We start from the raw sequence: 26,230 nt of genomic DNA on the forward strand, positions 1-26,230 counted from the left end.
GAGACAAAAATCATGTCACTTTGAGGGAATGTATATGTCAACTTCATGTCAGAATCTCGTTAATGTATGTCCAAGGGTTTGGAGGATACAGACATTTAAATTCTTCGAGATTATTCGAAAGTATATTTTTTAAAAAGCAAATATCTCCCGATCTGTAAGAATATGAGAGACAAACCTTATGTCACTTTGAGGAAACGCATATGTCAACTTCATGTAAGAGTCACGTCAATGTATGTCGAAGGATTTGGAGGATAGAGACATTTAAATTTTTAGAGATTATTCGAAAGTCAATTTTTAAAATTCAAATATCTCCCGATCTGTAGGAAGCTGGGAGACAAAACTTATGTCACCTTGAGGGAACGTATATGTCAACTTCCTGTCAGAGGCACGTAAATGTATGTCCAAGGGTTTGGGGGATAGAGACATTTTAATTTTTCGAGATTATTCGAAAGTCAATTATTAAAAGGCAAATATCTCCCGATCTGTATGAATCTGAGAGACAAAACTTATGTCACTTTGAGGGAACGTAAATATCAACTTTCTTTCAGAGTTTTGTCAATGTATGTCCATGGGTTTGGAGGATAGAGCCATTTAAATTTTTAGAGATTATTCGAAAGGCAATTATTGAAAGGCAAATAACTCCCGATCTGTAGGCATCTGAGAGACAAACCTTTTGTCACTTTGAGGGAACGCATATGTCAACTTCATGTCAGAGTCTCGTCAATGCATGTCCAAGGATTTGGACGATAGAGACATTTAAATTTTTCGAGATTATTCGAAAGTCAATTTGTGAAATTCAAATATCTACCGATCTGTAGGAATCTGAGATACAAAACTTATGTCACATTGAGGGAACGTAAATGTCAACTTCCTGTCAGAGTGTTGTCAATGTATGTCCAAGGGTTTGGAGGATAGAGAAATTTAAATTTTTAGAGATTATTCGAAAGTCAATTTTTGAAAAGGCAAATATCTTCCGATCTGTAGGAATCTGAGATACAAAACTTATGTCACTTTGAGGGAACGTATATGTCAACTTCATGTCAAAATCTCGTTAATGTATGTCCAAGGGTTTGGACGATAGAGACATTTAAATTTTTCGAAATTATTCGAAAGTGAATTTTTGAAAAGGCAAATATCTCCCGATCTGTATTAATCTGAGAGACAAAACTTATGTCACTTTGAGGGAACGTATATGTCAACTTCATGTCAAAATCTCGTCAATGTATGTCCAAGGGTTTGGAGGATAGAGACATTTTAATTTTTCGAGATTATTGGAAAGTCAATTAGTGAAAGGCAAATATCTCCCGATCTGTAGGAATCTGAGACACAAAACTTATGTCACTTTGAGGGAATGCATATGTCAACTTCGTGTCAGAGTCACGTCAATGTATGTCCAAGGGTTTGGAGGATAGAGACATTTAAATTTTTAGAGATTATTCGAAAGTCAATATTTAAAATTCAAATATCTAACGATCTGTAGGAACCTGAGAGACAAAACTTATGTCACTTTGAGGGAACGGATATGTCAACTTCCTGTCGTAGGTACGTCAATGAATGTCCAAGGGTTTGGAGGATAGAGACATTTAAATTTTTAGAGATTATTCGAAAGTCAATTTTTAAAAGGCAAATATCTCCCGATCTGTAGGAATCTGAGAGACAAAACTTATGTCACTTTGAGGGAACGTATATGTCAACTTCATGTCAGAATCTCGTCAATGTATGTCCAAGGGTTTGGAGGATAGAGACCTTTTACTTTTTCGAGATTATTCGAAATTCAATTTTTAAAAGGCAAATATCTCCCGATCTGTAGGAATCTGAGAGTAAAATCTTATGCCACTTTGAGGGAACGTATATGTCAACTTGATATCAGAGTGTCGTCAATGTATGTCCAAGGGTTTGGAGGATAGAGACATTTTAATTTTTCGAGATTATTCGAAAGTCAATTTTAAAAGGCAAGTATCTCCCGATCTGTAGGAATCTGAGAGACAATACTTGTCACTTTGAGGGAACATATATGTCAACTTCCTGTCAGAGTCACGTCAATGTATGTCCAAGGGTTTGAAGGATAGAGACATTTAAATTTTTAGAGATTATTCGAAAGTCAATTTTAAAAGGCAAATATCTCCCGATCTGTAGGAATCTGAGAGACAAAACTTATGTCACTTTGAGGGAACGTATATGTCAACATCATGTCAGAATCTCGTTAATGTATGTCCAAGGGTTTGGAGGATACAGACATTTAAATTTTTAGAAATTATTCGAAAGCATATTTTTTAAAAAGCAAATATCTCCAGATCTGTAGGAATCTGAGAGACAAATCTTATGTCACATTGAGGGAACGCTTATGTCAACTTCATGTCAAAGTCTCGTCAATGTATGTCCAAGGGTTTGGAGGATAGAGACATTTTAATTTTTCGAGATTATTCGAAAGTCAATTTTTGAAAAGGCAAATATCTCCCGATCTGTAGGAATCTGAGAGACTAATCTTATGTCACTTTGAGGGAACGTATATGTCAACTTCATGTCAGAATCTCGTTAATGAATGTCCAAGGGTTTGGACGATAGAGACATTTTAATTTTTCGAGAATATTCGAAAGTCAATTTTTAAAAGGCAAATATCTCCCGATCTGTAAGCATCTGAGAGACAAACCTTATGTCACTTTGAGGGAAAACATATGTCAACTTCCTGTCAGAGTCACGTCAATGTATGTCCAAGGGTTTGGAGGATAGACACATTTAAATTTTTAGAGATTATTCGAAAGTCAATTTTAAAAGGCAAATATCTCCCGATCTGTAGGAATCTGAGAGACAAAACTTATGTCACTTTGAGGGAACTTATATGTCAACTTCCTGTCAGAGTCACTTCAATGTATGTCCAAGGGTTTAGAGGATAGAGACATTTAAATTTTTAGAGATTATTCGAAAGCATATTTTTTAAAAAGCAAATATCTCCCGATCTGTAGGAATCTGAGAGACAAAACTTATGTCACTTTGAGGGAACGTATATGTCAACTTCATGTCAGAGTCATGTCAATATATGTCCAAGGGTTTGGAGGATAGAGACATTTAAATTTTTCGAGATTATTCGAAAGTCATTTTGTGAAAGGCAAATATCTCTTGATCTGTAGCAATCTAAAAGACAAAACTTATGTCACTTTTTAGGGAACGCATATGTCAACTTCGTGTCAGAGTCACGTCAATGTATGTCCAAGTGTTTGGAGGATAGAGACATTTAAATTTTTAGAGATTATTCGAAAGTCAATTATTTAAAGGCAAATATCTCCCGATCTGTAGGAATCTGAGAGACAAAACTTATGTCACTTTGAGGGAACGTATATGTCAACATCATGTCAGAATCTCGTTAATGTATGTCCAAGGGTTTGGAGGATACAGACATTTAAATTTTTAGAGATTATTAAAAAGTCATTTTTTAAAAGGCAAATATCTCCCGATCTGTAGGCACCTGAGAGACAAACCTTATGTCACTTTGAGGGAACGCATATGTCAACTTCATGTCAGAGTCTCGTCAATGTATGTCCAAGAGTTTGGAGGATAGAGACATTTAACTTTTTAGAGATTATTCGAAAGCAATTATTAAAATTCAAATATCTCCCGATCTGTTGGAATCTGAGAGACAAAACTTATGTCACTTTGAGGGAACGTATATGTCAACATCATGTCAGAATCTCGTTAATGTATGTCCAAGGGTTTGGAGAATACAGACATTTAAATTTTTAGAGATTATTCGAAAGTCAATATTTAAAGGCAAATATCTCCCGATCTGTAGGAATCTGAGAGACAAAACTTATATCACTTTGAGGGAACGTATATATCAACTTCCTGTCAGAGTCACGTCAAGGTATGTCCATGGGTTTGGAGGATACAGACATTTAAATTATTAGAGATTATTCGAAAGTCAATTTTTAAAAGGCAAATATCTCCCGATCTGTAGGCATCTGAGAGACAAATCTTATGTCAGTTTGAGGGAACGTATATGTCAAATTCATGTCAGAGTCTCGTCAATGTATGTCCAAGGGTTTGGAAGATAGAGACATATTAATTTTTCGATATTATTCGAAAGTCAATTCTTGAAATGGCAAATATCTCCCGATCTGTATTAATCTGAGAGACAAAACTTATGTCACTTTGAGGGAACTTATATGTCAAATTCATGTTATAGTCAGGTCAATGTATGTCGAAGGGTTTGGAGGATAGAGACATTTAAATTTTTAGAGATTATTCGAAAGTCAATTTTTAAAAGGCAAATATCTCCCGATCTGTAGGAATCTGAGAGACAAAACTTATGTCACTTTGAGGGAACGTAAATGTCAACTTCATGTCAGAATCTCGTCAATGTATGTCCAAGGGTTTGGAGGATAGAGACCTTTTACTTTTTCGAGATTATTCGAAATTCAATTTTTAAAAGGCAAATATCTCCCGATCTGTAGGAATCTGAGAGACAAAACTTATGTCACTTTGAGGGAACGTATATGTCAACTTCATGTCAGAATCTCGTTAATGTATGTCCAACGGTTTGGACGATAGAGACATTTTAATTTTTCGAGATTATTCGAAAGTCAATTTTTAAAAGGAAATATCTCCCGATCTGTAGGCATCATAGAGACAAACCTTATGTCACTTTGAGGGAACGCATATGTCAACTTCATGTCAGAGTCTCGTCAATGTATGTCCAAGGGTTTCGAGGATAGAGACATTTTAATTTTTCGAGATTATTCGAAAGTCAATTTTAAAAAACAAATATCTCCCGATCTGTAGGAATTTGAGAGATAAAACTTATGTCACTTTGAGGGAACTTATATGTCAACTTCCTATCAGAGGCACGTCAATGTATGTCCAAGGGTTTAGAGGATAGAGACATTTAAATTTTTAGAGATTATTCGAAAGCATATTATTTAAAAAGCAAATATCTCCCGATCTGTAGCAATCTGAGGGACAAAACTTATGCCACTTTGAGGGAACGCATATGTCACCATCCTGTCAGAGTCACGTCAATGTATGTCCAAGGGTTTGGAGGATAGAAACATTTAAATTTTTAGAGATTATTCGAAAGTCAATTTTTGAAAAGGCAAATATCTCCCGATCTGTTGGAATCTGAGAGACTAATCTTATGTCACTTTGAGGGAACGTATATGTCAACTTTATGTCAGAACCTCGTCAATGTATGTCCAAGGGTTTGGGGGATAGAGACATTTTAATTTTTCGAGATTATTCGAAAGCCAATTTTTAAAAGGCAAATATCTCCCGATCTGTAGGAATCTGAGAGACAAAACTTATGTCACTTTGAGGGAACGTAAATATCAACTTTCTATCAGAGTCACGTCAATGTATGTCCATGGGTTCGGAGGATAGAGACATTTAAATTTTTCGAGATTATTCGAAAGCCAATTTTTAAAAGGCAAATATCTCCCGATCTGTAGGAATCTGAGAGACAAAACTTATGTCACTTTGAGGGAACGTAAATATCAACTTTCTATCAGAGTCACGTCAATGTATGTCCATGGGTTTGGAGGATACAGACATTTAAATTTTTAGAGTTTATTCGAAAGTCATTTTTTAAAAGGCAAGTATCTCCCGATCTGTAGGCACCTGAGAGACAAACCTTATGTCACTTTGAGGGAACGCATATGTCAACTTCATGTCAGAGTCTCGTCAATGTATGTCCAAGGGTTTGGAGGATAGAGACATTTTAATTTTTCGAGATTATTCGAAAGTCAATTTTTAAAAGGCAAATATCTCCCGATCTGTAGGAATCTGAGAGACAAAACTTGTCACTTTGAGGGAACATATATGTCAACTTCCTGTCAGAGTCACGTCAATATATGTCCAAGTGTTTGGAGGATAGAGACATTTAAATTTTTAGAGATTATTCGAAAGTCAATTATTTAAAGGCAAATATCTCCCGATCTGTAGGAATCTGAGAGACAAAACTTATGTCACTTTGAGGGAACGTATATGTCAACATCATGTCAGAATCTCGTTAATGTATGTCCAAGGGTTTGGAGGATACAGACATTTAAATTTTTAGAAATTATTCGAAAGCATATTTTTAAAAAGCAAATATCTCCCGATCTGTAGGAATCTGAGAGACAAATCTTATGTCACTTTGAGGGAACGCATATGTCAACTTCATGTCAGAGTCTCGTCAATGTATGTCCAAGGGTTTGGAGGATAGAGACATTTAAATTTTTCGAGATTATTCGAAAGTCAATTTTTGAAAAGGCAAATATCTCCCGATCTGTAGGAATCTGAGAGACAATACTTGTCACTTTGAGGGAACATATATGTCAACTTCCTGTCAGAGTCACGTCAATGTATATCCAAGGGTTTGGAGGATAGAGACATTTAAATTTTTAGAGATTATTCGAAAGTCAATTATTTAAAGGCAAATATCTCCCGATCTGTAGGAATCTGAGAGACAAAACTTATGTCACTTTGAGGGAACGTATATGTCAACATCATGTCAGAATCTCGTTAATGTATGTCCAAGGGTTTGGAGAATACAGACATTTAAATTTTTAGAGATTATTCGAAAGTCAATATTTAAAGGCAAATATCTCCCGATCTGTAGGAATCTGAGAGACAAAACTTATGTCACTTTGAGGGAACGTATATATCAACTTCCTGTCAGAGTCACGTCAAGGTATGTCCATGGGTTTGGAGGATACAGACATTTAAATTATTAGAGATTATTCGAAAGTCAATTTTTAAAAGGCAAATATCTCCCGATCTGTAGGCATCTGAGAGACAAATCTTATGTCAGTTTGAGGGAACGTATATGTCAAATTCATGTCAGAGTCTCGTCAATGTATGTCCAAGGGTTTGGAAGATAGAGACATATTAATTTTTCGATATTATTCGAAAGTCAATTTTTGAAATGGCAAATATCTCCCGATCTGTATTAATCTGAGAGACAAAACTTATGTCACTTTGAGGGAACTTATATGTCAAATTCATGTTATAGTCAGGTCAATGTATGTCGAAGGGTTTGGAGGATAGAGACATTTAAATTTTTAGAGATTATTCGAAAGTCAATTTTTAAAAGGCAAATATCTCCCGATCTGTAGGAATCTGAGAGACAAAACTTATGTCACTTTGAGGGAACGTAAATGTCAACTTCATGTCAGAATCTCGTCAATGTATGTCCAAGGGTTTGGAGGATAGAGACCTTTTACTTTTTCGAGATTATTCGAAATTCAATTTTTAAAAGGCAAATACCTCCCGATCTGTAGGAATCTGAGAGACAAAACTTATGTCACTTTGAGGGAACGTATATGTCAACTTCATGTCAGAATCTCGTTAATGTATGTCCAACGGTTTGGACGATAGAGACATTTTAATTTTTCGAGATTATTCGAAAGTCAATTTTTAAAAGGAAATATCTCCCGATCTGTAGGCATCATAGAGACAAACCTTATGTCACTTTGAGGGAACGCATATGTCAACTTCATGTCAGAGTCTCGTCAATGTATGTCCAAGGGTTTCGAGGATAGAGACATTTTAATTTTTCGAGATTATTCGAAAGTCAATTTTAAAAAACAAATATCTCCCGATCTGTAGGAATTTGAGAGATAAAACTTATGTCACTTTGAGGGAACTTATATGTCAACTTCCTATCAGAGGCACGTCAATGTATGTCCAAGGGTTTAGAGGATAGAGACATTTAAATTTTTAGAGATTATTCGAAAGCATATTATTTAAAAAGCAAATATCTCCCGATCTGTAGCAATCTGAGGGACAAAACTTATGCCACTTTGAGGGAACGCATATGTCACCATCCTGTCAGAGTCACGTCAATGTATGTCCAAGGGTTTGGAGGATAGAAACATTTAAATTTTTAGAGATTATTCGAAAGTCAATTTTTGAAAAGGCAAATATCTCCCGATCTGTTGGAATCTGAGAGACTAATCTTATGTCACTTTGAGGGAACGTATATGTCAACTTTATGTCAGAACCTCGTCAATGTATGTCCAAGGGTTTGGGGGATAGAGACATTTTAATTTTTCGAGATTATTCGAAAGCCAATTTTTAAAAGGCAAATATCTCCCGATCTGTAGGAATCTGAGAGACAAAACTTATGTCACTTTGAGGGAACGTAAATATCAACTTTCTATCAGAGTCACGTCAATGTATGTCCATGGGTTCGGAGGATAGAGACATTTAAATTTTTCGAGATTATTCGAAAGCCAATTTTTAAAAGGCAAATATCTCCCGATCTGTAGGAATCTGAGAGACAAAACTTATGTCACTTTGAGGGAACGTAAATATCAACTTTCTATCAGAGTCACGTCAATGTATGTCCATGGGTTTGGAGGATACAGACATTTAAATTTTTAGAGTTTATTCGAAAGTCATTTTTTAAAAGGCAAGTATCTCCCGATCTGTAGGCACCTGAGAGACAAACCTTATGTCACTTTGAGGGAACGCATATGTCAACTTCATGTCAGAGTCTCGTCAATGTATGTCCAAGGGTTTGGAGGATAGAGACATTTTAATTTTTCGAGATTATTCGAAAGTCAATTTTTAAAAGGCAAATATCTCCCGATCTGTAGGAATCTGAGAGACAAAACTTGTCACTTTGAGGGAACATATATGTCAACTTCCTGTCAGAGTCACGTCAATATATGTCCAAGTGTTTGGAGGATAGAGACATTTAAATTTTTAGAGATTATTCGAAAGTCAATTATTTAAAGGCAAATATCTCCCGATCTGTAGGAATCTGAGAGACAAAACTTATGTCACTTTGAGGGAACGTATATGTCAACATCATGTCAGAATCTCGTTAATGTATGTCCAAGGGTTTGGAGGATACAGACATTTAAATTTTTAGAAATTATTCGAAAGCATATTTTTAAAAAGCAAATATCTCCCGATCTGTAGGAATCTGAGAGACAAATCTTATGTCACTTTGAGGGAACGCATATGTCAACTTCATGTCAGAGTCTCGTCAATGTATGTCCAAGGGTTTGGAGGATAGAGACATTTAAATTTTTCGAGATTATTCGAAAGTCAATTTTTGAAAAGGCAAATATCTCCCGATCTGTAGGAATCTGAGAGACAATACTTGTCACTTTGAGGGAACATATATGTCAACTTCCTGTCAGAGTCACGTCAATGTATATCCAAGGGTTTGGAGGATAGAGACATTTAAATTTTTAGAGATTATTCGAAAGTCAATTATTTAAAGGCAAATATCTCCCGATCTGTAGGAATCTGAGAGACAAAACTTATGTCACTTTGAGGGAACGTATATGTCAACATCATGTCAGAATCTCGTTAATGTATGTCCAAGGGTTTGGAGAATACAGACATTTAAATTTTTAGAGATTATTCGAAAGTCAATATTTAAAGGCAAATATCTCCCGATCTGTAGGAATCTGAGAGACAAAACTTATGTCACTTTGAGGGAACGTATATATCAACTTCCTGTCAGAGTCACGTCAAGGTATGTCCATGGGTTTGGAGGATACAGACATTTAAATTATTAGAGTTTATTCGAAAGTCATTTTTTAAAAGGCAAGTATCTCCCGATCTGTAGGCACCTGAGAGACAAACCTTATGTCACTTTGAGGGAACGCATATGTCAACTTCATGTCAGAGTCTCGTCAATGTATGTCCAAGGGTTTGGAGGATAGAGACATTTTAATTTTTCGAGATTATTCGAAAGTCAATTTTTAAAAGGCAAATATCTCCCGATCTGTAGGAATCTGAGAGACAAAACTTGTCACTTTGAGGGAACATATATGTCAACTTCCTGTCAGAGTCACGTCAATATATGTCCAAGTGTTTGGAGGATAGAGACATTTAAATTTTTAGAGATTATTCGAAAGTCAATTATTTAAAGGCAAATATCTCCCGATCTGTAGGAATCTGAGAGACAAAACTTATGTCACTTTGAGGGAACGTATATGTCAACATCATGTCAGAATCTCGTTAATGTATGTCCAAGGGTTTGGAGGATACAGACATTTAAATTTTTAGAAATTATTCGAAAGCATATTTTTAAAAAGCAAATATCTCCCGATCTGTAGGAATCTGAGAGACAAATCTTATGTCACTTTGAGGGAACGCATATGTCAACTTCATGTCAGAGTCTCGTCAATGTATGTCCAAGGGTTTGGAGGATAGAGACATTTTAATTTTTCGAGATTATTCGAAAGTCAATTTTTGAAAAGGCAAATATCTCCCGATCTGTAGGAATCTGAGAGACAATACTTGTCACTTTGAGGGAACATATATGTCAACTTCCTGTCAGAGTCACGTCAATGTATGTCCAAGGGTTTGGAGGATAGAGACATTTAAATTTTTAGAGATTATTCGAAAGTCAATTATTTAAAGGCAAATATCTCCCGATCTGTAGGAATCTGAGAGACAAAACTTATGTCACTTTGAGGGAACGTATATGTCAACATCATGTCAGAATCTCGTTAATGTATGTCCAAGGGTTTGGAGGATACAGACATTTAAATTTTTAGAAATTATTCGAAAGCATATTTTTTAAAAAGCAAATATCTCCCGATCTGTAGGAATCTGAGAGACAAATCTGATGTCACTTTGAGGGAACGCTTATGTCAACTTCATGTCAGAGTCTCGTCAATGTATGTCCAAGGGTTTGGAGGATAGAGACATTTTAATTTTTCGAGATTATTCGAAAGTCAATTTTTGAAAAGGCAAATATCTCCCGATCTGTAAGCATCTGAGAGACATACCTTATGTCACTTTGAGGGAAAACATATGTCAACTTCCTGTCAGAGTCACGTCAATGTATGTCCATGGGTTTGGAGGATAGACACATTTAAATTTTTAGAGATTATTCGAAAGTCAATTTTAAAAGTCAAATATCTCCCGATCTGTAGGAATCTGAGAGACAAAACTTATGTCACTTTGAGGGAACTTATATGTCAACTTCCTGTCGGAGTCACTTCAATGTATGTCCAAGGGTTTGGAGGATAGAGACATTTTAATTTTTCGAGATTATTCGAAAGTCAATTTTTAAAAGGCAAATATCTCCCGATCTGTAGAAATCTGAGAGACAAAACTTGTCACTTTGAGGGAACATATATGTCAACTTCCTGTCAGAGTCACGTCAATATATGTCCAAGGGTTTGGAGGATAGAGACATTTAAATTTTTAGAGATTATTCGAAAGTCAATTATTTAAAGGCAAATATCTCCCGATCTGTAGGAATCTGAGAGACAAAACTTATGTCACTTTGAGGGAACGTATATGTCAACATCATGTCAGAATCTCGTTAATGTATGTCCAAGGGTTTGGAGGATACAGACATTTAAATTTTTAGAAATTATTCGAAAGCATATTTTTTAAAAAGCAAATATCTCCCGATCTGTAGGAATCTGAGAGACAAATCTTATGTCACATTGAGGGAACGCTTATGTCAACTTCATGTCAAAGTCTCGTCAATGTATGTCCAAGGGTTTGGAGGATAGAGACATTTTAATTTTTCGAGATTATTCGAAAGTCAATTTTTGAAAAGGCAAATATCTCCCGATCTGTAGGAATCTGAGAGACTAATCTTATGTCACTTTGAGGGAACGTATATGTCAACTTCATGTCAGAATCTCGTCAATGTATGTCCAAGGGTTTGGACGATAGAGACATTTTAATTTTTCGAGAATATTCGAAAGTCAATTTTTAAAAGGCAAATATCTCCCGATCTGTAAGCATCTGAGAGACAAACCTTATGTCACTTTGAGGGAAAACATATGTCAACTTCCTGTCAGAGTCACGTCAATGTATGTCCAAGGGTTTGGAGGATAGAAACATTTAAATTTTTAGAGATTATTCGAAAGTCAATTTTAAAAGGCAAATATCTCCCGATCTGTAGGAATCTGAGAGACAAAACTTATGTCACTTTGAGGGAACTTATATGTCAACTTCCTGTGAGAGTCACTTCAATGTATGTCCAAGGGTTTAGAGGATAGAGACATTTAAATTTTTAGAGATTATTCGAAAGCATATTTTTTAAAAAGAAAATATCTCCCGATCTGTAGGAATCTGAGAGACAAAACTTATGTCACTTTGAGGGAACGTATATGTAAACTTGATGTCAGAGTCATGTCAATATATGTCCAAGGGTTTGGAGGATAGAGACATTTAAATTTTTCGAGATTATTCGAAAGTCAATTTGTGAAAGGCAAATATCTCTTGATCTGTAGCAATCTGAGAGACAAAACTTATGTCACTTTGAGGGAACGCATATGTCAACTTCGTGTCAGAGTCACGTCAATGTATGTCCAAGGGTTTGGAGGATAGAGACATTTAAATTTTTAGAGATTATTCGAAAGTCAATTCTTTAAAGGCAAATATCTCCCGATCTGTAGGAATCTGAGAGACAAAACTTATGTCACTTTGAGGGAACGTATATGTCAACATCATGTCAGAATCTCGTTAATGTATGTCCAAGGGTTTGGAGGATACAGACATTTAAATTTTTAGAGATTATTAGAAAGTCATTTTTTAAAAGGCAAATATCTCCCGATCTGTAGGCACCTGAGAGACAAACCTTATGCCACTTTGAGGGAACGCATATGTCAACTTCATGTCAGAGTCTCGTCAATGTATGTCCAAGAGTTTGGAGGATAGAGACATTTAACTTTTTAGAGATTATTCGAAAGCAATTATTAAAATTCAAATATCTCCCGATCTGTTGGAATCTGAGAGACAAAACTTATGTCACTTTGAGGGAACGTATATGTCAACACCATGTCAGAATCTCGTTAATGTATGTCCAAGGGTTTGGAGAATACAGACATTTAAATTTTTAGAGATTATTCGAAAGTCAATATTTAAAGGCAAATATCTCCCGATCTGTAGGAATCTGAGAGACAAAACTTATGTCACTTTGAGGGAACGTATATATCAACACCTGTCAGAGTCACGTCAAGGTATGTCCATGGGTTTGGAGGATACAGACATTTAAATTCTTAGAGATTATTCGAAAGTCAATTTTTAAAAGGCAAATATCTCCCGATCTGTAGGTATCTGAGAGACAAATCTTATGTCAGTTTGAGGGAACGTATATGTCAAATTCATGTCAGAGTCTCGTCAATGTATGTCCAAGGGTTTGGAAGATAGAGACATATTAATTTTTCGATATTATTCGAAAGTCAATTTTTGAAATGGCAAATATCTCCCGATCTGTATTAATCTGAGAGACAAAACTTATGTCACTTTGAGGGAACTTATATGTCAAATTAATGTTATAGTCAGGTTAATGTATGTCGAAGGGTTTGGAGGATAGAGACATTTAAATTTTTAGAGATTATTCGAAAGTCAATTTTTAAAAGGCAAATATCTCCCGATCTGTAGGAATCTGAGAGACAAAACTTGTGTCACTTTGAGGGAACGTAAATGTCAACTTCATGTCAGAATCTCGTCAATGTATGTCCAAGGGTTTGGAGGATAGAGACATTTTAATTTTTCGAGATTATTCGAAAGTCAATTTTTAAAAGACAAATATCTCCCGATCTGTAGGAATCTCAGAGACAAAACTTGTCACTTTGAGGGAACATATATGTCAACTTCCTGTCAGAGTCACGTCAATGTATGTCCAAGGGTTTGGAGGATAGAGACATTTAAATTTTTAGAGATTATTCGAAAGTCAATTATTTAAAGGCAAATATCTCCCGATCTGTAGGAATCTGAGAGACAAAACTTATGTCACTTTGAGGGAACGTAAATGTCAACATCATGTCAGAATCTCGTTAATGTATGTCCAAGGGTTTGGAGGATACAGACATTTAAATTTTTAGAAATTATTCGAAAGCATATTTTTTAAAAAGCAAATATCTCCCGATCTGTAGGAATCTGAGAGACAAATCTTATGTCACTTTGAGGGAACGCATATGTCAACTTCATGTCAGAGTCTCGTCAATGTATGTCCAAGGGTTTGGAGGATAGAGACATTTTAATTTTTCGAGATTATTCGAAAGTCAATTATTGAAAAGGCAAATATCTCCCGATCTGTTGGAATCTGAGAGACAAAACTTATGTCACTTTGTGGGAACGTATATGTCAACTTCATGTCAGAGTCACGTCAATGTATGTCCAAGGGTTTGGAGGATAGAGACATTTAAATTTTTCGAGATAATTCGAAAGTCAATTTGTGAAAGGCAAATATCTCCCGATCTGTAGCAATCTGAGGGACAAAACTTATGTCACATTGAGGGAACGCATATGTCACCATCCTGTCAGAGTCACGTCAATGTATGTCCAAGGGTTTGGAGGATACAGACATTTAAATTTTTAGAGATTATTAGAAAGTCATTTTTTAAAAGGCAAATATCTCCCGATCTGTAGGCACCTGAGAGACAAACCTTATGCCACTTTGAGGGAACGCATATGTCAACTTCATGTCAGAGTCTCGTCAATGTATGTCCAAGAGTTTGGAGGATAGAGACATTTAACTTTTTAGAGATTATTCGAAAGCAATTATTAAAATTCAAATATCTCCCGATCTGTTGGAATCTGAGAGACAAAACTTATGTCACTTTGAGGGAACGTATATGTCAACACCATGTCAGAATCTCGTCAATGTATGTCCAAGGGTTTGGACGATAGGGACATTTTAATTTTTCGAGAATATTCGAAAGTCAATTTTTTAAAGGCAAATATCTCCCGATCTGTAAGCATCTGAGAAACAAACCTTATGTCACTTTGAGGGAAAACATATGTCAACTTATTGTCAGAGTCACGTCAATGTATGTCCAAGGGTTTGGAGGATAGACACATTTAAATTTTTAGAGATTATTCGAAAGTCAATTTTAAAAGGCAAATATCTTCCGATCTGTAGGAATCTGAGAGACAAAACTTATGTCACTTTGAGGGAACTTATATGTCAACTTCCTGTCAGAGTCACTTCAATGTATGTCCAAGGGTTTAGAGGATAGAGACATTTAAATTTTTAGAGATTATTCGAAAGCATATTTTTTAAAAAGAAAATATCTCCCGATCTGTAGGAATCTGAGAGACAAAACTTATGTCACTTTGAGGGAACGTATATGTCAACTTCATGTCAGAGTCATGTCAATGTATGTCCAAGGGTTTGGAGGATAGAGACATTTAAATTTTTCGAGATTATTCGAAAGTCAATTTGTGAAAGGCAAATATCTCTCGATCTGTAGCAATCTGAGAGACAAAACGTATGTCACTTTGAGGGAACGCATATGTCAACTTCGTGTCAGAGTCACGTCAATGTATGTCCAAGGGTTTGGAGGATAGAGACATTTAAATTTTTAGAGATTATTCGAAAGCAATTATTAAAATTCAAATATCTCCCGATCTGTTGGAATCTGAGAGACAAAACTTATGTCACTTTGAGGGAACGTATATGTCAACATCATGTCAGAATCTCGTTAATGTATGTCCAAGGGTTTGGAGAATACAGACATTTAAATTTATAGAGATTATTCGAAAGTCAATTTTTAAAGGCAAATATCTCCCGATCTGTAGGAATCTGAGAGACAAAACTTATGTCACTTTGAGGGATCGTATATATCAACTTCCTGTCAGAGTCACGTCAAGGTATGTCCATGGGTTTGGAGGATACAGACATTTAAATTTTTAGAGATTATTCGAAGGTCAATTTTTTAAAGGCAAATATCTCCCGATCTGTAGGCATCTGAGAGACAAACCTTATGTCAGTTTGAGGGAACGTATATGTCAACTTCATGTCAGAGTCTCGTCAATGTATGTCCAAGGGTTTGGAAGATAGAGACATTTTAATTTTTCGATATTATTCGAAAGTCAATTTTTGAAATGGCAAATATCTCCCGATCTGTATTAATCTGAGAGACAAAACTTATGTCACTTTGAGGGAACTTATATGTCAAATTCATGTTATAGTCAGGTCAATGTATGTCGAAGGGTTTGGAGGATAGAGACATTTAAATTTTTAGAGATTATTCGAAAGTCAATTTTTAAAAGACAAATATCTCCCGATCTGTAGGAATCTGAGAGACAAAACTTATGTCACTTTGAGGGAACGTATATGTCAACTTCCTGTCAGAGTCACGTCAATGTATATCCAAGGGTTTGGAGGATAGAGACATTTAAATTTTTCGAGTATATTCGAAAGTCAATTTTTGAAAAGGCAAATATCTCCCGATCTGTAGGAATCTGAGAGACAAAACTTATGTCACTTTGAGGGAACGTAAATGTCAACTTCATGTCAGAATCTCGTCAATGTATGTCCAAGGGTTTGGAGGATAGAGACCTTTTACTTTTTCGAGATTATTCGAAATTCAATTTTTAAAAGGCAAATATCTCCCGAACTGTAGGAATCTGAGAGTAAAATCTTATGCCACTTTGATGGAACGTATATGTCAACTTGATGTCAGAGTGTCGTCAATGTATGTCCAAGGGTTTGGAGGATAGAGACATTTTAATTTTTCGAGATTATTCGAAAGTCAATTTTAAAAGGCAAGTATCTCCCGATCTGTAAGCATCTGAGAGACAAACCTTATGTCACTTTGAGGGAAAACATATGTCAACTTCCTGTCAGAGTCATCTCAATGTATGTCCAAGGGTTTGGAGGATAGACACATTTAAATTTTAAGAGATTATTCGAAAGTCAATTTTAAAAGGCAAATATCACCCGATCTGTAGGAATCTGAGAGACAGAACTTATGTCACTTTGAGGGAACTTATATGTCAACTACCTGTCAGAGTCACTTCAATGTATGTCCAAGGGTTTAGAGGATAGAGACATTTAAATTTTTAGAGATTATTAGAAAGTCATTTTTTAAAAGGCAAATATCTCCCGATCTGTAAGCACCTGAGAGACAAACCTTATGTCACTTTGAGGGAACGCATATGTCAACTTCATGTCAGAGTCTCGTCAATGTATGTCCAAGAGTTTGGAGGATAGAGACATTTAACTTTTTAGAGATTATTCGAAAGCAATTATTAAAATTCAAATATCTCCCGATCTGTTGGAATCTGAGAGACAAAACTTATGTCACTTTGAGGGAACGTATATGTCAACATCATGACAGAATCTCGTTAATGTATGTCCAAGGGTTTGGAGAATACAGACATTTAAATTTTTAGAGATTATTCGAAAGTCAATTTTTAAAGGCAAATATCTCCCGATCTGTAGGAATCTGAGAGACAAAACGTATGTCACTTTGAGGGAACGTATATGTCAACATCATGTCAGAATCTCGTTAATGTATGTCTAAGGGTTTGGAGGATACAGACAGTTAAATTTTTAGAAATTATTTGAAAGCATTTTTTTTAAAAAGCAAATATCTCCCGATCTGTAGGAATCTGAGAGACAAATCTTATGTCACTTTGAGGAAACGCATATGTCAACTTCATGTCAGAGTCTCGTCAATGTATGTCCAAGGGTTTGGAGGATAGAGACATTTTAATTTTTCGAGATTATTCGAAAGTCAATTTTTGAAAAGGCAAATATCTCCCGATCTGTAGGAATCTGAAAGACAATACTTGTCACTTTGAGGGAACATATATGTCAACTTCCTGTCAGAGTCACGTCAATGTATGTCCAAGGGTTTGGAGGATAGAGACATTTAAATTTTTAGAGATTATTCGAAAGTCAATTATTTAAAGGCAAATATCTCCCGATCTGTAGGAATCTGAGAGACAAAACTTATGTCACTTCGAGGGAACGTATATGTCAACATCATGTCAGAGTCTCGTCAATGTATGTCCAAGGGTTTGGAGGATACAGACATTTAAATTTTTAGAAATTATTCGAAAGAATATTTTTTAAAAAGCAAATATCTTCCGATCAGTAGGAATCTGAGAGATAAATCTTATGTCACTTTGAGGGAACGCATATGTCAACTTCATGTCAGAGTCTCGTCAATGTATGTCCAAGGGTTTGGAGGATAGAGACATTTTAATTTTTCGAGATTATTCGAAAGTCAATTTTTGAAAAGGCAAATATCTCCCGATCTGTAGGAATCTGAGAGACTAATCTTATGTCACTTTGAGGGAAAACATATGTCAACTTCCTGTCAGAGTCATGTCAATGTATGTCCAAGGGTTTGGAGGATAGACACATTTAAATTTTTAGAGATTATTCGAAAGTCAATTTTAAAAGGCAAATATCTCCCGATCTGTAGGAATCTGAGAGACAAAACTTATGTCACTTTGAGGGAACTTATATGTCAACTTCCTGTCAGAGTCACTTCAATGTATGTCCAAGGGTTTAGAGGATAGAGACATTTAAATTTTTAGAGATTATTCGAAAGCATATTTATTAAAAAGCAAATATCTCCCGATCTGTAGGAATCTGAGAGACAAAACTTATGTCACTTTGAGGGAACGTATATGTCAACTTCATGTCAGAGTCATATCAATGTATGTCCAAGGGTTTGGAGGATAAAGACATTTAAATTTTTCGAGATTATTAGAAAGTCAATTTGTGAAAGGCAAATATCTCTCGATCTGTAGCAATCTGAGAGACAAAACGTATGTCACTTTGAGGGAACGCATATGTCAACTTCGTGTCAGAGTCACGTCAATGTATGTCCAAGGGTTTGGAGGATAGAGACATTTAAATTTTTAGAGATTATTAGAAAGTCATTTTTTAAAAGGCAAATATCTCCCGATCTGTAGGCACCTGAGAGACAAACCTTATGTCACTTTGAGGGAACGCATATGTCAACTTCATGTCAGAGTCTCGTCAATGTATGTCCAAGAGTTTGGAGGATAGAGACATTTAACTTTTTAGAGATTATTCGAAAGCAATTATTAAAATTCAAATATCTCCCGATCTGCTGGAATCTGAGAGACAAACCTTATGTCACTTTGAGGGAACGCATATGTCAACTTCATGTCAGAGTCTCGTCAATGTATGTCCAAGGGTGTGGAGGATAGAGACATTTTAATTTTTCGAGATTATTCGAAAGTCAATTTTTAAAAGGCAAATATCTCCCGATCTGTAGGAATCTGAGAGACAAAACTTGTCACTTTGAGGGAACATATATGTCAACTTCCTGTCAGAGTCACGTCAATGTATGTCCAAGGGTTTGGAGGATAGAGACATTTAAATTTTTAGAGATTATTCGAAAGTCAATTATTTAAAGGCAAATATCTCCCGATCTGTAGGATTCTGAGAGACAAAACTTATGTCACTTTGAGGGAATGTATATGTCAACATCATGTCAGAATCTCGTTAATGTATGTCCAAGGGTTTGGAGGATACAGACATTTAAATTTTTAGAAATTATTCTAAAGCATATTTTTTAAAAAGCAAATATCTCCCGATCTGTAGGAATCTGAGAGACAAATCTTATGTCACTTTGAGGGAACGCATATGTCAACTTCATGTCAGAGTCTCGTCAATGTATGTCCAAGGGTTTGGAGGATAGAGACATTTTATTTTTTCGAGATTATTCGAAAGTCAATTTTTGAAAAGGCAAATATCTCCCGATCTGTAGGAATCTGAAAGACAATACTTGTCACTTTGAGGGAATATATATGTCAACTTCCTGTCAGAGTCACGTCAATGTATGTCCAAGGGTTTGGAGGATAGAGACATTTAAATTTTTAGAGATTATTCGAAAGTCAATTATTTAAAGGCAAATATCTCCCGATCTGTAGGAATCTGAGAGACAAAACTTATGTCACTTTGAGGGAACGTATATGTCAACATCATGTCAGAATCTCGTTAATGTATGTCCAAGGGTTTGGAGGATACAGACATTTAAATTTTTAGAAATTATTCGAAAACATATTTTTTAAAAAGCAAATATCTCCCGATCTGTAGGAATCTGAGAGACAAATCTTATGTCACTTTGAGGGAACGCATATGTCAACTTCATGTCAGAGTCTCGTCAATGTATGTCCAAGGGTTTGGAGGATAGAGACATTTTAATTTTTCGAGATTATTCGAAAGTCAATTTTTGAAAAGGCAAATATCTCCCGATCTGTAGGAATCTGAGAGACTAATCTTATGTCACTTTGAGGGAACGTATATGTCAACTTCATGTCAGAATCTCGTCAATGTATGTCCAAGGGTTTGGACGATAGAGACATTTTAATTTTTCGAGATTATTCGAAAGTCAATTTTTAAAAGGCAAATATCTCCCGATCTGTAAGCATCTGAGAGACAAACCTTATGTCACTTTGAGGGAAAACATATGTCAACTTCCTGTCAGAGTCACTTCAATGTATGTCCAAGGGTTTAGAGGATAGAGACATTTAAATTTTTAGAGATTATTCGAAAGCATATTCTTTAAAAAGCAAATATCTCCCGATCTGTAGGAATCTGAGAGACAAAACTTATGTCACTTTGAGGGAACGTATATGTCAACTTCATGTAAGAGTCATGTCAATGTATGTCCAAGGGTTTGGAGGATAGAGACATTTAAATTTTTCGAGATTATTCGAAAGTCAATTTGTGAAAGGCAAATATCTCTCGATCTGTAGCAATCTGAGAGACAAAACGTATGTCACTTTGAGGGAACGCATATGTCAACTTCGTTCAGAGTCACGTCAATGTATGTCCAAGGGTTTGGAGGAGAGAGACATTTAAATTTTTAGAGATTATTAGAAAGTCATTTTTTAAGAGGCAAATATCTCCCGATCTGTAAGCACCTGAGAGACAAACCTTATGTCACTTTGAGGGAACGCATATGTCAACTTCATGTCAGAGTCTCGTCAATGTATGTCCAAGAGTTTGGAGGATAGAGACATTTAACTTTTTAGAGATTATTCGAAAGCAATTATTAAAATTCAAATATCTCCCGATCTGTTGGAATCTGAGAGATAAAACTTATGTCACTTTGAGGGAACGTATATGTCAACATCATGTCAGAATCTCGTTAATGTATGTCCAAGGGTTTGGAGAATACAGACATTTAAATTTTTAGAGATTATTCAAAAGTCAATATTTAAAAGGCAAATATCTCCCGATCTGTAGGAATCTGAGAGACAAAACTTATGTCACTTTGAGGGAACGTATATGTCAACTTCCTGTCAGAGGTACGTCAATGTATGTCCAAGGGTTTGCAGGATAGAGACATTTAATTTTTAGAGATTATTCGAAAGTCAATTTTTAAAAGGCAAATATCTCCCGATCTGTAGGAATCTGAGAGACAAAACTTATGTCACTTAGAGGGAACGTATATGTCAACTTCATGTCAGAATGTCTTCAATGTATGTCCAAGGGTTTGGACGATAGAGACATTTTAATTTTTCGAGATTATTCGAAAGTCAATTTTTAAATGGCAAATATCTCCCGATCTGTAGGCATGTGAGAGACAAAACTTATGTCACTTTGAGGGAACGTATATGTCAACTTCCTGTCAGAGGTACGTCAATGTATGTCCAAGGGTTTGCAGGATAGAGACATTTAATTTTTAGAGATTATTCGAAAGTCAATTTTTAAAAGGCAAATATCTCCCGATCTGTAGGAATCTGAGAGACAAAACTTATGTCACTTAGAGGGAACGTATATGTCAACTTCATGTCAGAATGTCTTCAATGTATGTCCAAGGGTTTGGACGATAGAGACATTTTAATTTTTCGAGATTATTCGAAAGTCAATTTTTAAAAGGCAAATATCTCCCGATCTGTAGGAATCTGAGAGACAAAACTTATGTCACTTTGAGGGAACGTATATGTCAACTTCCTGTCAGAGTCACATCAATCTATGTCCAAGGGTTTGGAGGATAGAGACATTTAAATTTTTAGAGATTATTCGAAAGTCAACATTTAAAGGCAAATATCTCCCGATCTGTAGGAATCTGAGAGACAAAACTTATGTCACTTTGAGGGAACGTATATGTCAACTTCCTATCAGAGTCTCGTCAATGTATGTCTAAGGGTTTGGAGGATAGAGACATTTTAATTTTTCGAGATTATTCGAAAGTCAATTTGTGAAAAGGCAAATATCTCCCGATCTGTAGGAATCTGAGAGACAAAACTTATGCCACTTTGAGGGAACGCAAATGTCAACTTCATGTCAGAGTCTCGTCAATGTATGTGCAAGGGTTTGGAGGGTAGAGACATTTTAATTTTTCGAGATTATTCGAAAGTCAATTTTTAATAGGCAAATATCTCCAGATCTGTAGGCATCTGAGAGACAAAACGTATGTCACTTTGAGGGAACGCAAATGTCAACTTCATGTCAGAGTCTCGTCAATGTATGTCCAAGGGTTTGGAGGATAGAGACATTTGAATTTTTCGAGATTATTCGAAAGTCAATTTTTAAAAGGCATATATCTCCCGATCTGTAGTCATCTGAGAGACAAACCTTATGTCACTTTGAGGGAACGCATATGTCAACTTCATGTCAGAGTCTCGTCAATGTATGTCCAAGGGTTTGGAGGATAGAGACATTTGAATTTTTCGAGATTATTCGAAAGTCAATTTTTAAAAGGCATATATCTCCCGATCTGTATTAATCTGAGAGACAAAACTTATGTCACTTTGAGGGAACGTGTATGTCAACTTCATGTCATAGTCACGTCAATGTCTGTCGAAGGGTTTGGAGGATAGAGACATTTAAATCTTTAGAGATTATTCGAAAGTCAATTTTTAAAAGGCAAATATCTCCCGATCTGTATCAATCTGAGAGACAAAACTTATGTCACTTTGAGGGAACATATATGTCAACTTCCTGTCAGAGGTACGTCAATGTATGTCCAAGGGTTTGCAGGATAGAGACATTTAATTTTTAGAGATTATTCGAAAGTCAATTTTTAAAAGGCAAATATCTCCCGATCTGTAGGAATCTGAGAGACAAAACTTATGTCACTTTGAGGGAACGTATGTGTCAACTTCCTGTCAGAGTCACATCAATGTATGTCAAAGGGTTTGGAGGATAGAGACATTTTAATTTATCGAGATTATTCGAAAGTCAATTTTTCAAAAGGAAAATATCTCCCGATCTATAGGAATCTGAGAGACGAAGCTTATGTCACTTTGATGGAACATATATGTCAACTTCATGTCAGAATCTTTTCAATGTATGTCGAAGGGTTTGGACGATAGAGACATTTTAATTTTTCGAAATTATTCGAAAGTCAATTTTTAAAAGGCAAATATCTCCCGATCTGTAGGCATCTATGAGACAAACCTTATGTCACTTTGAGGGATTGCATATGTCAACTTGATGTCAGAGTCTCGTCAATGTATGTCCAAGGGTTTGGAGGATAGAGACATTTAAATTTTTCGAAATTATTCGAAAGTCAATTTTTAAAAGGCAAATATCTCCCGATCTGTAGGAATCTGAGAGACGAAACTTATGTCACTTTGAGGGAACGTATATGTAAACTTCCTGTCAAAGTCACATCAATGTATGTCCAAGGGTTTGGACGATAGAGACATTTTAATTTTTCGAGATTATTCGAAAGTCAATTTTTGAAAAGGCAAATATCTCCCGTTCTGTAGGAATCTAGGATACAAAACTTATGTCACTTTGAGGGAACGTATATGTTAACTTCATGTCAGAATCTTTTCAATGTATGTCCAAGGGTTTGGACGATAGAGACATTTTAATTTTTCGAGATTATTCGAAAGTCAAGTTTTAAAAGGCAAATATCTCCCGATCTGTAGGCATCTGAGAGACACACCTTATGTCACTTTTAGGGAACGCATATGTCAACTTCATGTCAGAGTCTCGTCAATGTATGTCCAAGGGTTTGGAGGATAGAGACATTCTAATTTTTCGAGATTATACGAAAGTCAATTTTTAAAAGGCAAATATCTCCCGATCTGTAGGAATCTGAGAGACAAAACTTATTTCACTTTGAGGGAACATATATGTCAACTTCCTGTCAGAGTCACGTCAATGTATGTTTAAGGGTTTGGAGGATAGAGACATTTTAATTTTTCGAGATTATTCGAAAGTCAATTTTTAAAAGGCAAATATCTCCCGATCTGTAGGCACCTGAGAGACAAACATTCTGTCACTTTGAGGGAACGAATATGTCAATTTCATGTGAGAGTCTCGTCAATGTATGTCCAAGGGTTTGGAGGATAGAGACATTTTAATTTTTCGAGATTATTCGAAAGTCAATTTTTAAAAGGCAAATATCTCCCGATCTGTAGGAATCTGAGAGACAAACCTTGTGTCACATTGAGGGAACGTATATGTCAACTTCATGTCAGAATATCGTCAATGTATGTCCAAGGGTTTGGAGGATAGAGACATTTGAATTTTTCGAGATTATTCGAAAGTCAATTTGTGAAAGGCAAGTATCTCCCTCTCTGTAGGAATCTGAGAGACAAATCTTATGTCACTTTGAGGGAACACGTATGTCAACTTCTTGTCAGAGTCTCGTCAATGTATGTCCAAGGGTTTGGAGAATAGAGACATTTTAATTTTTCGAGATTATTCGAAAGTCAATTTTTAAAAGGCAAATATCTCCCGATCTGTAGGAATCTGAGCGACAAACCTTATGTCACCATGAGGGAACGTATATGTCAACGTAATGTCAGAGTCACGTCGATGTATGTCAAAGGGTTTGGAGGATAGAGACATTTTAATTTTTCGAGATTATTCGAAAGTCAATTTTTGAAAAGGCAAATATCTCCCGATCTGTAGGAATCTGAGAGACAAAACTTATGTCACTTTGAGGGAACGCATATGTCAACTTCGTGTCTGAGTCACGTCAATGTATGTCCAAGGGTTTGGAGGATAGAGACATTTAAATTTTTAGAGATTATTCGAAAGTCAATTATTTAAAGGCAAATATCTCCCCATCTGTATTAATCTGAGAGACAAAACTTATGTCACTTTGAGGGATCGTATATGTCAACATCTTGTCAGAATCTCGTTAATGTATTTCCAAGGGTTTGGAGGATACAGACATTTAAATTTTTAGAGATTATTAGAAAGTCATTTTTTAAAAGGCAAATATCTCCCGATCTGTAGTCACCTGAGAGACAAACCTTATGTCACTTTGAGGGAACGCATATGTCAACTTCATGTCAGAGTCTCGTCAATGTATGTCCAAGAGTTTGGAGGATAGAGACATTTAACTTTTTAGAGATTATTCGAAAGCAATTATTAAAATTCAAATATCTCCCGATCTGTTGGAATCTGAGAGACAAAACGTATGTCACTTTGAGGGAACGTATATGTCAACATCATGTCAGAATCTCGTTAATGTATGTCCAAGGGTTTGGAGAATACAGACATTTAAATTTTTAGAGATTATTCGAAAGTCAATTCTTTAAAGGCAAATATCTCCCGATCTGTAGGAATCTGAGAGACAAAACTTATGTCACTTTGAGGGAACGTATATATCAACTTCCTGTCAGAGTCACGTCAAGGTATGTCCATGGGTTTGGAGGATACAGACATTTAAATTTCTAGAAATTTTTCGAAAGTCAATTTTTTTAAAGGCAAATATCTCCCGATCTGTAGGCAACTGAGAGACAAACCTTATGTCACTTTGAGGGAACGTATACGTCAACTTCATGTCAGAGTCTCGTCAATGTATGTCCAAGGGTTTGGAAGATAGAGACATTTTAATTTTTCGATATTTTTCGAAAGTCAATTTTTGAAATGGCAAATATCTCCCGATCTGTATTAATCTGAGAGACAAAACTTATGTCACTTTGAGGGAACTTATATGTCAAATTCATGTTATAGTCAGGTCAATGTATGTCGAAGGATTTGGAGGATAGAGACATTTAAATTTTTAGAGATTATTCGAAAGTCAATTTTTAAAAGGCAAATATCTCCCGATCTGTAGGAATCTGAGAGACAAAACTTATGTCACTTTGAGGGAACGTATATGTCAACTTCCTGTCAGAGTCACGTCAATGTATATCCAAGGGTTTGGAGGATAGAGACATTTAAATTTTTCGAGATTATTCGAAAGTCAATTTTTGAAAAGGCAAATATCTCCCGATCTGTAGGAATCTGAGAGACAAAACTTATGTTACTTTGAGGGAACGTAAATGTCAACTTCATGTCAGAATCTCGTCAATGTATGTGCAAGGGTTTGGAGGATAGAGACCTTTTACTTTTTCGAGATTATTCGAAATTCAATTTTTAAAAGGCAAATATCTCCCGATCTGTAGGAATCTGAGAGTAAAATCTTATGCCACTTTGATGGATCGTATATGTCAACTTGATGTCAGAGTGTCGTCAATGTATGTCCAAGGGTTTGGAGGATAGAGACATTTTAATTTTTCGAGATTATTCGAAAGTCAATTTAAAAGGCAAGTATCTCCCGTTCTGTAAGCATCTGAGAGACAAACC

This window comes from Zootermopsis nevadensis, unplaced genomic scaffold (assembly GCF_977971745.1).
Source record: "Zootermopsis nevadensis isolate Lab colony 2312 unplaced genomic scaffold, Znev_1.0 Znev_ptg000064l, whole genome shotgun sequence".
Lineage (NCBI taxonomy): Eukaryota > Metazoa > Arthropoda > Insecta > Blattodea > Termopsidae > Zootermopsis > Zootermopsis nevadensis.